The sequence below is a fragment of the Pangasianodon hypophthalmus genome, chromosome 16 (assembly GCF_027358585.1).
Source record: "Pangasianodon hypophthalmus isolate fPanHyp1 chromosome 16, fPanHyp1.pri, whole genome shotgun sequence".
Taxonomy (NCBI): Eukaryota; Metazoa; Chordata; class Actinopteri; order Siluriformes; family Pangasiidae; genus Pangasianodon; species Pangasianodon hypophthalmus.
Genome location: NC_069725.1, coordinates 1,161,308 through 1,178,190, shown reverse-complemented (window position 1 = coordinate 1,178,190; position 16,883 = coordinate 1,161,308). Strand labels below are relative to the sequence as shown.

Below are 16,883 nucleotides of genomic sequence, written 5' to 3'. Positions count from 1 at the left end.
TCTTGCTGCCCCGCCGAGGACGTCACCCTGCCTCCCAGCCCCGCCGAGGACGTCGCCCTGCCTCCCTGCCCCGCCGAGGACGTCACCCTGCCTCCCTGCCCCGCCGAGGACATTGTTCTGCCTCCCTGCCCCACCGAGGACGTCGCTCTGCCCCCCTCCGGCTGTCCAGGACCCCCCTCTTGAACTTTTTTTGCGTGTCAGATTTTGTTGTTGTTGTTGTGTTTGTGTGTAGCCGAATGCCCCATAGTCCTGCTCATAGTCTAAGTGTTTTGTTTTGCGTCTCTTGTTCACGTTTATGTTTCTAGTTTTCACTGTTTTGGTTCTTTGTTTGCACTTTCTTTAATAAAAACCTGCACTTGCATCCGTCTCCCCTGGATTACATGGCAGTCATGTACAATAAGAACAAAGTAACCTCTGGGGTAAGTTAATAACAGCTTTAATTTTTTATTGTTTGTGTTTTTTGGACCTGTTTTTGTTTTTGTACAGGAATAAATCCCAAACTTTTTCATCCGGGTTTATTGAACCCGACTTTTGTGACACGTTGGAGCTGATTCTGCGTCTCGTCTTATATCTATGACTGAAAGTTACACAGACGTGAACGATCGGACAATGACTTCGTTTTTCTCTGAATCTTCAGAACACGTTCTCATGGTGAGTTTTATAGTGAGACGTTGCAGAAATGTACCAAGAGTCATCAGTCAGAGAACAAATTATTTAAATTAATAAAAAAAAAAGTTCAATGTGTGAGAACAGATCTGTGTGCTTAAATATAAAATAAATAATATTATGATCAATTAATTATTTATTATTTCATAATATTAGTAACAATTAATAACATAATTAATTCATAATTAATTACTTTACTATGTTATATTAATAATATATTTATATGGTACTTTAATTACATAACATGCCTTAAATAAATTTAATATAAATAATAAACTTCATAATATAATTAACAATTAATAATATAATAATTAACTTATAATGTAAAATATTAAGTATTTCTTTAAGATGTAAAATTAATTATATTTATATTCTATATGCATATGTAATTATATACTTTATTTACATAAAATGCTCTACAAATTTAGCTAAATATAATAATAACTAAATATAAAATTAATATAATAACTTACATAAAATATTTTATAAATTACACTTTTACATTATTGCCATCAATTAAGAATATAATTATTAACTAATATTAAATATTTATTACAATTTATACGCTATGTAGTGATATAACTATATAGTTATTATATATTTTGTTTACATAAAATGCTTTCACATTCAGATAAATATAATAATATTAATAAATCAATAGATTATTTATTATATAAAATATAAACTTTAATATATTTAATATGTATTGTGTGGTATTATATTTGCATACTATAATTCTATATAATTCTACACTAATAATGCACTTTAGTGACATTAAAATGGCTTCCTGTGTTTAACTATGAGTTAATATAAAGGTTATAAATGTTATAATGAAGGTTTTATGTCTTTTGTTGTTCGTTGTGTTGTCTATCAGGTGAACTGGACTATAAATAAATCCAGCGGCTCCTCTCTCTCTCTCTCTCTCTCTCTCTCTCAGCAGTCTACACAGGACTTTATCTCTCCATGCCGCAGTGCGCACATGTACATGTAGTTTATTGTGAAAGCGATTCGCGTTAAGAAGCGTAACGCCACGCGCAGCTGTACACTACATTACCCATAATGCACCGGCGTCGGCTTCCAAGCTGGCTGACTGCTGTCGAGGCAGCGTTTCTCATTTAAACAAACAGCAACGGAAGATGGCGGAGCTACAGACGGAGCTGGAATAGAGAGCAACAAACGAGCAGAAGATAAGAAGAAATATTTCTGTTTTTTGGAGGAGGTGAAAACTGGTGAGTTTTAGGTTTTATCATTTTATCTCGGAGAATAATTTTGTCTTTGTTAGCGTTAGTGTTAGTGTTAGTGTTATGTGATTGGCCAGTTTGGCTGTTGGGGATATTTAAGTCATCAAACCTCACTCTTTTAACGAGTTTCGTGTCTTTTATTGTGTTTTTTTTCTGGTTTTATGAATTGAATAAAGTTCCAGGTTAGATAAATGACCGCTTATTAAAATGCAAAAATGATCCAAAGTCGAAGTTTGGTTTAAATTTTGAGACGCTGCAGGTTTCAGTGCACTTTATGCACCTTCATATACAGCTTTCACCTCCATACACCTTTATAAACCTTCATACACCTTTATAAACCTCCATACACCTTTATAAACCTCCATACACCTTTATAAACCTCCATACACCTTTATAAACTTCCATACACCTCCATACACCTTTATAAACCTTCATACACCTTTATAAACCTCCATACACCTTTATAAACCTCCATACACCTTTATAAACCTCCATACACCTCCATACACCTTTATAAACCTCCATACACCTTTATAAACCTCCATACACCTCCATACACCTTTATAAACCTCCATACACCTTTATAAACCTCCATACACCTTTATAAACCTCCATACACCTTTATAAACCTCCATACACCTTTATAAACCTCCATACACCTCCATACACCTTTATAAACCTTCATACACCTTCATACGTCTTCATACACCTCCATACGTCTTCATACACCTTCATACAGCCTCATGCACCTTTATACACCTCCATGCACCTCCATACACCTCCATACACTTTTATACACCTTCATACACCTCCATACATCCTTGTGCACCTCCATACACCTTCATACACCTTCATACAGCCTCGTGCACATCCATACACCTTTATACACCTTTATACACCTTTATACACCTTTATACACCTTCATACAACTTACATCTTTATACATCTTTATACATCTTTACACCTTTATACACCATTATACACCTTTATACATCTTTATACATCCTCATGCACCCTTATACATCTTTATACGCCTTCATGTGCCTTTATACACCTTCATACGTGTTGCTCTGATACATGTGCGTGAGTCATTAATGCATGATTATACAGAGATGTTCATTTTAATATTCTCAGGGCAGGTAGAAATGACTGATATTTAAACATTTTAACATTGCAGCAATGCAGTTTACACAAGTGCATTTTTAATAATAATAATAATAATAATAATAATAATAAAGCCTAATTGGGGTTAAACAGGCAGGCAGGTAAGATTCATGTGCATCTTTCATCATCAGGATTTAATGCACAAAGGTTGTGGATGAAACCTGTGCAGGTAGGAAGCAGCACACAGCACGGATGTTACACATTAAACCTTCGCAGGTCAGACAGATTGTTCAGCAAGTGTGCAATCAGGAAGTAAGGAGCTGGAGAGGAGGCGAGGCGAGGCTGGGCATGGTCACTCATGCATGCATGCATGCAAATTATTTTTATTTTTCTTATTTTTTGGAAAGACTGGCTGATTTTTTCGGGGCTGGATTGATTGCATGATGAGGTGCTGTGTGCAGAATGTCCCTACATGCACCAGGATGCAAGCTGCTTTAATCTGTATTAATGTGGAGTAAAATTATTTTTGATTTAAATTTAAAATTATTTTGATCTTCATCCACAACCTTTTGGACAAGCGTTGATGTATTACGTCAAATAAACAACTTTTTAAAAAAAAGATATAACCACTAACGTTGTTGTTGCTCGGGATATTGCATCAGGAATGTTTTATTCATTTTATATGCGTGAGACTTTGAGCACTTGTCAGACGTGTCGGATAACGTTGAAGGTCAATCCTGCTTCCGGAAATAAGCTAATTACTGAATAACCAGTGAAGTGCGAGTGGTTGAGTGAGTGTGTTTACAGCATAATTTTCTTTTAAGCCATAATCCTCAAACTTCACTGTATTCAACATAAAAAATGATGCCTGATAACTGCAAAAGTATTAAAATAATATTAAAATCTCACATGAATAGTAAGGTCTTAACCCTGCATTCATTTTAGCAAGGAATGAATCTCTTTTGACGCTTGGAGTTTGTTGCTTGTGGGTGTGGCCTGTCCAGGTTTTTATTAATTTATTTTTTTAAAGTTTCAATATGAAGTGGTAGCTCCTTCTACTTTCTAAAGCACTAAATAAATAACACATTAATCAGTGTGAAAATCTTTTTGAAAATGAATGATCACCTGTCGCTTTAGTCACTTGCGAGTGCAAACTTAGGGTTAGGTATTTTTGCTAGAAAAATGTAGCTACAGTAATTTTGCGTGAAAAAAGTTTTTGAAGTTGTTAAGTTGAACAGCTTGTATAGTATGTCTTTTTTTTACGTTAAAAACTGTAGTAGTTTAATAATGTGATAAAAAATATGTTTTAGACAAATTTAGGCTAAAAAAACAAAAGCAATCCTATTAAAAAAAGTGAAAATTAACACTTAAGCTAAATTTATTTCAGCGTATTTAGTAATTGCATGCTTGCTGTGTAGCTCTTATGAGCGTGCTTGTATTGGTCGTATTGAAATCAGGAATTGGGAACCCACAGGATTTAAATCGTCTCTGGCACAGCCGGATTTACGCTGTAATAAATTTCCACTTATGTTAATTTACATTTGTAGCATGCAGCAAAAATATGATCGATAATTCCACATCAGTCAGCTTTTTTTTTGTTTTTATTGTAGCTAAATAATGCTCAGAAACCCTAAACAAATGTGTGGAAATCTACATTAAACTCTAAAATGTGGTAATCTAAGCTAGGTAGCTAAGTTTAGGGAAATCAATAAAATGTGCAGATTTGTACTGAAAATGACAGACCTCTAATTTAACTTTAGCTTTAAAAAGGAAATGTTTATGCTGAATAGATGTCACTGGAATTAAAAAAGTTTAGTCTCTGATGATTAAATCCAAGAAGTTTCTATCCAGTCATGTATAAACTTGTACATGCACAAATTTCATTCAATAAATACTAAATTAATTAGCTAGCATGCCAGGGCACGGAAAGATTTCGGTTTCAGTTGCATGTAAACCTAATTAACTAGGATAAAATATTAACTAATGTAACTCTAACCCAAAGTATGACGAGCTGTGAGTTAGCACTCGAAGCCTCTGGACATAGACTTTACTATATCCTGATTCAAGGCTGTACTCAGAGTCGTGATTAAGTCCAAAACGTAGCGTCAATATTTACATGAGGAAAGTTCCTGGTATTCAGAGTCAGGTTACGCAGCTGCTTAAGTGGATTTTCTGAGCTCCACATTCAGATTATTAAAATCACCTGCATGTCGTTGACATTTCTAGACGTTTGAGGCGGGGTTTTTCAATATCAGCTAGACCATACAAGCGCTCGCCTTTAAACCTGACGTAATCAGGGATAGAAAATGAGTTTACAGGGAACAGCAAGCAAATAATTTTAATAGCAGTGTAGTATATCGCCAATATATTACTGCATGAACAGTGCTTGTTGTAATTATCCCATTAATAGCTAGTTTAATTTAACAAAATGGCTTCCACGCTCATTATTCAGCAGCACATAGAATAGCACTTGATCCAGCACAGACTGTTTTTGTTAATTTCACCCAATTCAGTGAAGTGATGCTCAATCGAGGTCATGAAATTCCCTTCTTCTGATGTTCAGAACCACGTACTGACCAATCACGTGACCCTGCTGATTCTGGGTCAGTGTTAGTTAGTCTGAGACATATGGCAGGCTGGGTGATGTCGTGTATCTGGTTGGTGAGTCGTGGAGATCGTTGGACCGTTTTTCATTCCCGTCATCCCGACCTTTTGTGCCTCTTGACCGTGATTTTGATCGCTCTCTTTATGCAAATATGTTTAGACTCCACCGCGAGCATGTGGTAAGAATTCAGAGGGCGTAAAGCATCGCCGCGTAGCTCCTGCTGTGAGTTCAGACCGAGACTAATGCTTCTCAACGGAGCGCTTGTCATATTTTATCTTTATTTGTCAACCGTTCTGTACAAAGCTCTAGGCAGATATTAATGAAGTGTAATAACCCACTTTCTGCATTCCCATTTTATTAAAGTCTTATCTAATACGTGATGGTGCTCTTATTTAGCGTGAGATAATTATTTTAAACAGCTTGTTGGTTTGTGTCGTGGCACGACAAACACCACAGAGTGTTTATTAATGCACTATAGGACGGCTCTGGAGCCACAGTGGACTCTCTGTTTCTCCCCCAAGCTGGTGAAAGGAGCTCAATGTAAAACGAATACAAAGCAGACTTGATGCGCCAGACTTGCTCTTTGTGTTTTATGTTTCTTGTCAGATGATGTTTTGGGGTCTATACAGACCTCATTGAGTTCTCGATCATCCAGTCTGAGAGTAATGTGACTCTTGGGCTTGGAGAGATTTCATCAGAGAACAGCATCCTCCACCATGTTCCTCACATGATCTTCTTACCGTTCTCAGGGTTATCGATCGTCCATGTCTACTATGAAATATGGACATGAGAGCCGGAAAGAACCTGTGTTCTAGCAATTACATGGAAAAATAATGTAAAGGGTTCAGTGATCCCAGGAAGCAAGAGTTGCTGTGCTCAGATATGAACAAAAAGGTTCCTCAAGGGGTTCTTCGGATATGGCATTGTTCTCGAGTTCTTTCTTGGAACGGCTCTGTTGTCAGGTTCTACGTTGAATTTTTAAGGGTTTCACCTTTTTTCAAGAGAGCAAACGACCCATTCTTGTAGATTTCACCACATCAGAAGTGGAAATTTTAAGATGTTGACTAGTTGAGATGCAGTCTTTAATGTTTGTGTGTATGAAAATCCACTGGTGATGTTAAGTGATGCTGTAATTTTGATCACACGGAGACTTTTTGTAGTAATTTACCAACACATCTGTTTGAAAATGGTGCTTATTCCCAATGGTTTTAGTTCATTTCCAGCTAATTTAATTTTAGCTAAATCCTAATACTGGGTTCAACTGAGACTAGTAACTCCAACTCTTAGTAATTTCTGACTAGGAAAACGAGAACAAAAACGCTCTCTTCAGCCAGGAACGTGTTCCCAACCTCAAGTTTAGTCTAAGATGTCATAACAGCATGGCTGCTCACATGATCAACAGGTAAATAAAAATTCCTTTACTTCAAAATTAAAAATATAAAGGTTCAAATAAAGTACTTGCTTTAGGTCAAGCCACATAAAGGGCTACGTTAAGTAGGTTACATCTTTAATTAACTTTTTGAGACGGTGAAACATCATGTAATTTCCAAGTTACAACCTTCAACGTCTCTTCAGCTAAATCGAGTCTTAATCTTGATCTAATAACGTTTGCTGTATGTTTTTGCTAGTTGCCTAGCAACAGTGTTTAACAATATTAACCAATAGCACGAATTCCCAGAGGTCTGCTTTCTCCAATCCAAACTTCCAGCCTGATCCACGTTCTCTTTGAGGAGGTCATGCAGGTTCTCAAGAGGATCCGTTTCCCTGCTGACCTCCTTTATTTGTTATCATAAGAGTGAAGTGTGAAGGTCTTGAAGAACGTCCGTGTGTCACGTTAGCGAGGGCGTCGTAAACACAGCCGTCGCTCTTGATCCGTCCAATTAGCAGCGTCCGTGCTCCTGTTGTTCACCGTAGCTGTGAGGAGGGTCATTAAATCCTGAGCCGAGACACGGCCACGCTGCCGAGCCACGTGCGGTCTGATGGATGAACGAGGAGGCGGCGGACAGTGATGGATGGAGGCGAGGTGGTGAATGGGTCAGGCTCAGGAGGTGGTAAGGGGGCGGGGTTCTGAGAAACTGCACCGTTACAGAGATCCCACAAATGAAGCACGAATACTCTATTTACCTTTTTAACTTTATTTCACATTTCATTTCTTCATTTTCTCTTCGAGCTTCCTTGCGCTTGGGATTTGGCGTCCTTTCCAAAACCTTTCTGTTCTCCTTGTCTTTTCTGTTTTTGCTTCCTCTCTGTTTTTTCCTTTCCACTTCAATCTGGCAGCATGTATTAATGCTAACTTCATCTTTCTGTGCACTTTTTCTTTGTCCTCCTCTTTTTTTTGGCATTTAAGTAAAGGAGCTGCTTTTCTTAGACTCCTCAGTCGAGGGTGCTTGTCTGTCTTTTTGAGAAGTTGTGTTAAAAAGATCTCAAACAGGATCCTAAGAATGATGCTATGACCCTAAGGTTTTTCTGTGCGTGGCCTTTTCACTTTCATGATGAGAAATAGGGCAGGCCATGACGAGGCCGGTGTGTATTTCAAGCGCAGGTCGAGTCATATCGAAACTTTTCGTTTGCGTTCTCACCAGATGGCCTGATGTCACCGGATTCCACCTGTGCTACCTTGTGTGCTGATGTGATCTCTCGAAAGTAGACTAAATGGCACTAAAAAAAGTTCAAGTGCACTTACATCCTGAAGCTTGATGCCTGTGCTGTTTTGTAAGTCTGCATCTTAGAAAGCAGCACTTTGAGCAGTGAGGGAACAGTTTAGGATCTTCTCTATTTAATATGTTAAAGATAGAGTATAAGATGTAGAAGATATACACAGTATATCTAATATATATAAGATATTAGCATATTAAAAGTGCTAACCCTAGAAGTCGTATAAAACAAATATTCCATCACTACACCAACTTTTACTCATCAGAAGTACAAATATAATTCCAGACTTCTGTCACACTGAATTATGGGATTATGGATTTTCAAAAATCGGCCATATTAAGGTACTTTTGCATGCACATTTCTGAAGATTCGGACATGACTTGATATCTTTCCTACCTACGAATACATCGTTTTAGCCTTTCTTACATCATCACGCCTTGCTGAAACAGTCCTGGTTTTAGATTAAGGGAAGTTTTTACCCTGTGCTTTAATTTTTGTTGCTGTTGAGTCCATAAGGAAGAGCGTTAACCCATTTTAGCTAAGCTAGGTGGTTAATCTGGCTAACTAGCAAGTTGCTTTGGTTCACGCTCGATTGTTTCATCCGTCTTGAGTGCTAGGATTAAATCGATTTGAATCTGATCGCTCAAAACTATATCATGAGTAGCGTGAGATTGATTTTAGCTTTATTATACTGTATAAGTGTAAATAAATCCGTCTCCAAGACGTTTGATAACCAATACCCCTCGCAATAGGTGTGGAACGTGTTCCACGAAGACCGAAGGTGTGTATTTTAAAACTTGGAGTTTGTCACTTGTGGGCGTGGCCTGGCTGGCGTTAAGTTCCAATATGGCCTAGTAGTAGCTAAATGTGTAAATTGATATAAATTCATAAACATCTTACTTTTTGTTTTTTTTTTTAATTTGTTGTAGCTAAACCCAAGATAATCGATAGATAACTCAACACCATCGTTCTTCTTCCATTTTTCAGGAATTTTTAAGAAAGATTTGTGATTTCTGGACCAAAACAAACAACCTGGCTATAGGATTGGTCCAAGGAATTCACCGATCAGGATAAAAGTAATGGCACCCTATACAAGGAGGAGGAGTTGGTGTGTGTCTATGGTGCGTGACGTTCTGCAGTGGCCGAGCTGCATTACTGGAAGATTTAGCACACACTGCGTTTAGAAGGCGCTCTTTCACCGTTTAGTCGCCATTTTGCTGTGTTCAGCTCTCAGTGAGCTTTTCGTGGGCGTGGCTAAATGTAAATCAGCTGCGACGTGAATGTGCTCGGTCATTTCATTTCAGACTGATGGGTACACGCACATGATTATGAAGAAAGCTTTAGCAGAGTTTCAGTGCCACCTGTTTGGACTGTGTTTCCCCACAGAGGTACGGATGTTTTCAGGTGGTACAGAGACCATCAGGTGGTTTGTTTTCCTAAAGAACGCCTTATCTGGTGAATTATTTTGGTGATATCATCTTGTGAGCTTGTAAAGGCTCCGTTTATCCCGAAACGTTCTTTCTGAAGAGGTTACGTAACCGCTTTTAGCCGTAAACTATAACTATTATGACATTGTACAAAAATATGACTCATTTTATATTCAAACTTGCATCAAATGCACCCGAACATCAGGCCTGAGTTTTGTTAAATACAGAACGGATTTAATCCTGGGCATTAATTCACGTATAAATGCGCTATTTTCTGCTTTTATCACGACTCACATCATCATTCATTCCGTCTCGTCTAAATTATTTCATGTGTTTATTAAGCCTGTTAATATTTGCATCATTAAAAAAAATGTAAAAAAGGCTTCATGCAACCGATGAAAAGATTTAAACCCTTTTTAAATATTCTTGCTGCTAAATGTTTTTATGGAGGATAAATGTGAGATAACGAGGCAGAGAAAGAGCTGGAAAGTGTGCCTTTTCTTCTTCTTCTTCTTCATCATCATCATCATCATCTTCTTCTTTTCTATTTATTTATTTTTTTATTTCCACCACCATAGCGACTCCCGCTAAAATTTCTCGCAGTGCTTCGCATCCAGCTGTTCCTGGATGTGTGAAGCGCCGTCGCCATGGCAACGCGCTCCCGCATGCTGGCTCAAGGTCGTTCGTTCCAGAAATGCTCCGAACCTGCGGCACACTCCTCTCTCACACACACACACACACACACACAGCCTGGATGGTAGACAGGGAGACAGACAGAGAGGCGGATAGAAGAAGCGAGAGATCACCAGTGACAGGTGGAGAAAGAAAGAGAAAGAAAGAAAGAAAGAAAGAAACAATGTCGGGTCCAAGGCAGTGAAGTGAGTCTGTATCCAGAGCGGATCTGAAGGTTGTAAATGGAAACACGGAACTGTCTCTCTCTGTCTGTCTCTCTCTCTCTCTTTCTCTCTGTCTGTCTCTCTGTCTGTCTCTCTCTCTGTCTGTCTGTCTCTCTCTTTCTCTCTGTCTGTCTCTCTCTCTCTTTCTCTCTCTCTGTCTCTCTCTCTGTCTGTCTGTCTGTCTCTCTCTTTCTCTCTCTGTCTGTCTGTCTCTCTCTCTCTCTCTCTCTCTCTCTCTCTGTCTCTCTCCCTCTCTCTCTCTCTCTCTCTGTCTCTCTCTCTCTCTCTCTCTCTCTCTGTCTCTCTCTCTGTCTGCCATAAAGAAATAAACAAAAGGAACCTCAGACTTCGAGGCACTCGCTTCTTCTGCCAGATGATGAAATATTTAGCAGGATGGAGGGATTGTAGCTTTGTGTCTGAAAAGATGAGTTTTCTTTAGTTTTTTATTTTTAAACCACTAAAATACCTTTTATACCACAGCGCTGTGAAATTCTGCTTTCTGATTAGTTACAACTCGCACGTTTTAATACTTTATCTTTTCTGAGGCAGAAGAACGTAATCACTGCTCTGGTGAAGTTTTCTGTAAGGAGAAATGTGTTTATGTGACATTTATGGAAGGAGTCTCCAGTGTCAGAGCTTTCAGGACAGAGGAGTTTACGCTTCTTTGTGTTTTTTCGGTAACATGACAAGCTGCGTTTTTATTTTTTGTGTTATTAACTTCGAGAGAACAAAGTACAAGGTATTGTTTAACAGATTTTTAAAAATTGGAACTGTTGATAAATTGCTGTGGTGTAAGAGGAATAAAACACTCGGGGACGTGCAATCTCTCCTTCGTCACACCGCTCTGTATTTTAACTACAACAGCATGATACACGTTTATTCCTCTTCCACCGCTGCAATCTGCCAAGTTTTTATTTATTAAAGATTGACACGTCATACTTTTTATCCATTTATAGTTACATTTAATGTCAGTGAAACAAGTTAGTTCCTGTTCTCACTTACGTTATAGCAGCTATAAACACTTGTTCCCTCACCAGCCTCTCTTTATTCTCTCTCTTCAAGTTAATAAGACAATAAAAATAAACGCAGCTTGTTCCGCATGTTAGTGAGAAACCGCAAAGAAGCGTAAACTCCTCTGTCCTGAAGACGTCAGAAAACTTACAGTTACAGCTTTACCTCTGACTGTTACAAAGCGCTGACACTGGAGACTCCTTCCTTACATGTTACATAAACACATTTCTCCTTACAGAAAACTTCACCGTAGCAACAATTTTTTTTTTATCCATTCATTATCAGCGGAGTGTCCAGCGTACGAGTCCCTGTGAATGAGCTGTTGCTATAGAAACGATAGCGTATTAGAACGAGCGCATTAATATAAACCTGCGCTACTGTCTGAGATGCTGTTATAGAAAATTCATCAACACCTTCTGACCAATCAGAATCCAGAATTCAGCAGTGCTGTGGTGGGATGATTGCTTGTCTGAAGGTACGTTATTGGTTTTGTCTTACGCAGCGACGTGTCTTTATCTTCCTGATTGCAGTTTTGTGCGCGTGTTAATAATTCTGAATGGAGGAACTGAAATTCAGTAGAAGGTTGTTGTGGATGAAGTTACGGTGCTCAGAGATCCTGGAGCTTCACGAGTGTCGGATGGCAGAGAGTGATACGCCACCTCGTTTTCATTTTCCATCCTGAAAAAAAAAAGAGCCCCATTTAAGGATTTCTGCTGTTTCTAAGTACTTTAGCAGTAAACGTTCCCAGATGTGGCTTCAACTCTGCGTGAACTTTTCTCTCGGCTGAGACGAGCGGTCCGATTCCTCCAACACCCGACACCACTCGTGTGTGTGTGTGTGTGTGTGTGTGTGTGTGTGTGTGTGTGTGTGTGTGTGTGTGTCAATGAAACTTTTCACACCACTACTGCAGGTTTTAGAAGGTGGAAAAGCTCCAGCAGAGAGGTTTCCTCTCATTCCTGCTACCATTCTGTAGCTTTTATAACTTTTTAGTACAAATTTCTTTCTTTAGTGAGCATTTAAATGCCATGACATGCCATGGTGTAGAGAACGTCTTTAGGACGCAAATATCCGTTTTCAATTCCATAATGTGATTGAAAAAAAAAACAAAAAACAATTGTATCTGCTGAAATTTTAATTTCTTTAACCAACATAAGATTTTCTTTTCTTTTTTTTTTTTTTTTAAATCTAGTTTGACGACTTACTGCTCCAGACATAAAAGATTTTTCACTCATCATTGAAAATGACTAATAAAAATAAAATAAAAAATATTAAAAATACGCTAAGAATACTTAACGCCGTGTGATGTCATGATGTGATATATTTCTGTAAGTAAGGTGTGTAAGGTCTTGAGTTTCTGGGAAACACCAAGACGACTGACGATAAAATCTGAACATGCGATCGCTATCACGTTGGACGATTTAAACACGTGTGTCGGGAAAAAAAAATCATGTCTGCGACTTCAAGATGGACAAAAACGAATCGTGTTGTGTTTCGTAATGAGTTCTTCCTTTTCGCCTGTTTTGTAGTTCAGTATGAACCTTAATAACCGGAGCAGAGCAACGCAACGTCTTTCTCTGACGCAGCTTAGCTTCTCCTGTCCGTGTTTACCGAACAGATAAAGCCCTGAACGTCTTCGCTCTCAAAACATGAAATTAAGAAAATGAAAGAGTGTGTTGTTTATCAGGGCGACTTAAATAAACAAGAAATTAATAAATATCTCCGCAACCGTTATAAAATGTAAATAAAATTATGTAAATTTTATAATGAGATTAGCTACAGCTAATAACTCGTTATGTTTGTTTCCAGCCTCGACTTTAGTTTTGTAAACATTCCTGACCTTGTTAGCGGATAATAAAAAAAAAAAAAAAAAAAAAAAAAAAACTGACGTAATGCTAAAGCGAGTGATTACAGCTACTCACGCCGTAATGATGTAACGTCTACATGACACGCGTTACGTATGCCTGGCCACGCCCCCTTCTGGTCCTTCCTGAGAGACACACGTGATGCTATCATCAATCAGCGACACACACAATCTCAAAAGCGTACTTTCTAGATCTATAAGTACTTTATTTCTTGGTAAATAGCAGATTATTAGCAAAATCTCAGCAGAAATAAATATCTTGATGCTTTTAATATTTCGTGAAGTATCCTGAAGTGAAATGCGTATAAAGTTTGGATAATGAGTTATATTGAGATTTTCTTTTATTCGTAACTGTTTGAAAGCTAAAATATGATAGTATGAAGTAATTAAATGTTTTTGTTTTTTTTTACACAATGAAACCATCATAACCCTGATGAATTTCAACACCACAAACTTTTTAACTTTTCATTAAAGTTGTATGTAACTTTATTTGTTTATTTGTTTGTTTATTTTTTAAGAGTACTAAGTGCACAGAGATGTTAAACAGGAGAATGTATACTGCAGAATACTTCATGATGCTTGACATTTTTACAATAAATATCTTTAATATTTTGATTAACCAGCAGAGCGTAAGCTTATTTAACCCTGTGCTCACGATGATTAACTGAAGCTTTGATTTATCTTTTTATTCTGCTTCAAAAAAACTTTGCACTAAATAAGGAATAAAACACAACGGAGTGGTGTGATGAAGCTGATTATTTTCCTATAACAGCACGTCCCCAAGTGCTTTATTCCTCTTACACCACAGCAATTAACCAATTATTAACTAAAGATTGACACATCATCATTTTTATTCGTTTATAGCTACATTTAATGTTGGCGAAGCAGGTTAGTTCCTGTTGTCACTTACTTTATAGCAGCTATAATCTCACCAGTCTCTCTTTATTCTCTCACTTGAAGTTAATAAGATGGAAACAAACGCAGCTTGTCATGTTACCGAGAAACCACAAAGAAGCGTAAACTCCTCTGTCCTTTAAACTTTGTTACAGCTTTACCTCTGATTGTTACAAAGTGCTGACACTGGAGACTCCTTCCGTAAATGTTACAGAAAACTTCACCATATCAATGACTTAAATCCGTTTATGTGGCGCGTCTGCCGTCCGTGCGCGTCCTGTCTGTGAGGGTAGCTGTGACTATAGAACTGATAACATGTTAGAACAAGCTCCAATCAGATTCTGACCAATCAGAATCCAGAATTCAGCAGCACTGTGGTGTCGTAACGTATTAATAATCAGGGTTAACTATTTAGCTCGTAGCATGACATGTTCTTTACAGGGGAAAATTACACAACAGTCTGAGATGAGGTGGAAAATCACTTAAAATGTCCACGTAGCGTGTTGCGCAGTGGGTGGCTTTGCGAAGGCGGCGGCGGCTTTTTTCCAAAATGGAGGCTCGCACTTCTTGTTACGTCTACAGTGCGTCAGAACGGTCAGGCCTCATTAGAGCTGGGAGAAATGGGCTGTGGAGAATGCACTCTCCTTTAACTCAACATGCAGATACATGAATAAAAAGAGAGGGAGAGAGAGAGGGAGAGAACTGGACGGAATGAACGAGGGATCCTCCGGAGCGTTGGTTTTCCTCTGAGGCACTCGTCTGAAGCGTAGCGGTGGGTGGCACGCCGTCATGCCTGATCTTGCATGGTGTTGTTCAAGTATGCAACACTAAACCCCGGTGATATCAGAGCTGTTGACGCAAAGGTTTGTGAAGCCGCACTTCTAACGATGTACGAAAACAGTCTCACTCCAAGACCACACACTTGGCTAGGCTTAGCGTCGCCGTCCTTCAGACATGCTAACCTTCGGAGCTTCGAGTTTTAACGCCGGCGCACGCTCGTACGAGATCTCTTAAAAAAATACACCTAACGAGCAGTCGTTTTTTTTTTTATTATTATTATTTAATTTTCCCAGCAGATGATCCATATGATTGATTGACAGTTGCGTAAGTGTTTTGAACTCTCCCATATTAGCCGACCCCCTGGAAGCCCCGCCCCCTTCCCCGTCATGTCTCGTTCGTAATCTTTATCTTTATTGAAAGTTACGCTGATGGTTCGTTCTCACTTTCTGTCTGAGAATTTTGAGTCAGTTCATGTGAAATGTAAAAATCTAGCTAACATTAGACAAGGAAATAGCTAACCGGTTAAAATACGCAGAAAGAAACATTTCGTCCACCAATAATGAAAAATGGCAAAAAGATAAATTAGTCGTAGTTTATCGTCAAATGTAACACTTCACTAATAATTTCCTGATGATGAGAAAGTGGTTTGTTCTCCAGCGCTAGTCAAAGCTGGAAACGTTTTACGCTGGTTTTTATGAAGGTTGTTAGAGAAGCGATTTGTAAACGGACGATATTAAAACACTACGCGCTATTCCTCTTCAGCCTTATTCCTTCGCTCTCAGTGAAGTCGAAAAGCTGGACTGATATCTGCTACAGAACAGCGTAAGCACATTAATAATTCACACGCGGGACGCCGGTGTGTTCTGGCCTTTCCATCTGTGGAGGCTTTGAAGTGAAGCTTCTGATGGTGAGTCCATCTCGACTGCTGGACTTTCTCTCCAATCCCTCACGATAGCTAGAGAGGCTCGGAGAAGAAAACACTTCAGCTGCTTTCAGATATGCTGCTAAATTTCTCTCTTGCGTAGGTGAGAACATCGCGACGGTACTGAGGGGCGGAAACGATACGGCCGGTCCGAGATCACCTGAGCTGAACCTGAACTGCTGAAATGCAAACTGAGCCCAAAGCTCAAAGCTGAACTCCTGCGAGAGGTGTGATGTCTTATGGGTATTTGACCTGAAACAAAAAAATATATTTTTCTAGGTGGGGTGTTTTTTTTTTTTTTTTTTTTTTTTTTTTTTTTTTTGTGATTTTGGGAAATTAGTTTTGACTAAAAATTCTACGTGACAATATTTAAAGACGTTTCTACGCTACACGATGCGTATCATGATTTATAGGCTTGCTAACAAACTCCCAGCAAAACAGTCTTTACTTTTAAAAATAAACCTTAAAATCAAGGTATCACTTTTATTTTTTTAAATGTCCTCAAAAATTTAAATATTAATCTTTAAAAATTAAGATTGAGGATACTTGAATCTTTTGGCAACTTTAAGGGTTTTTTGCAAAAATTAAAAAGTGAGTTTAATATTTTTTTTAACGTGAAAGATTTAAATAAAAGGTACAAAATGAGTAGAATTTTTTAAAATGATTTAAAAACTTAAAGATGGTGGAAAATCACTTGTGTGAGCCCGGGGTAAGAGTTCCCTTAGAGGAACCAACCGAAGTACCTTTAAATGCTTTAGATGGAACCTTTACTTTACTTAACAGTGGAACTCGGAGGTTGAAGTTGCTAGATAGCGACCAGA

General features: G+C 38.3%; 1 protein-coding gene across 3 annotated transcripts in view; it reads left to right on the top strand.

Moving 5' to 3' along the window:
- Nucleotides 1-1,740: 1,740 nt before the first annotated feature.
- Nucleotides 1,741-16,883, top strand: part of LOC113545574 (nuclear receptor coactivator 3) — a 61,200-nt gene continuing 46,057 nt past the window's right edge. Inside the window, exons 1-2 of one of the 3 annotated variants that reach the window (XM_034311865.2) lie at nt 1,776-1,895; nt 16,166-16,289. The gene's annotated coding sequence lies outside the window, so the exon portion shown is untranslated. Of the gene's footprint in view, nt 1,896-16,165; nt 16,290-16,883 lie in introns of all 3 variants that reach the window. The other 2 variants (XM_034311863.2, XM_034311864.2) reach the window with 2 other exon arrangements.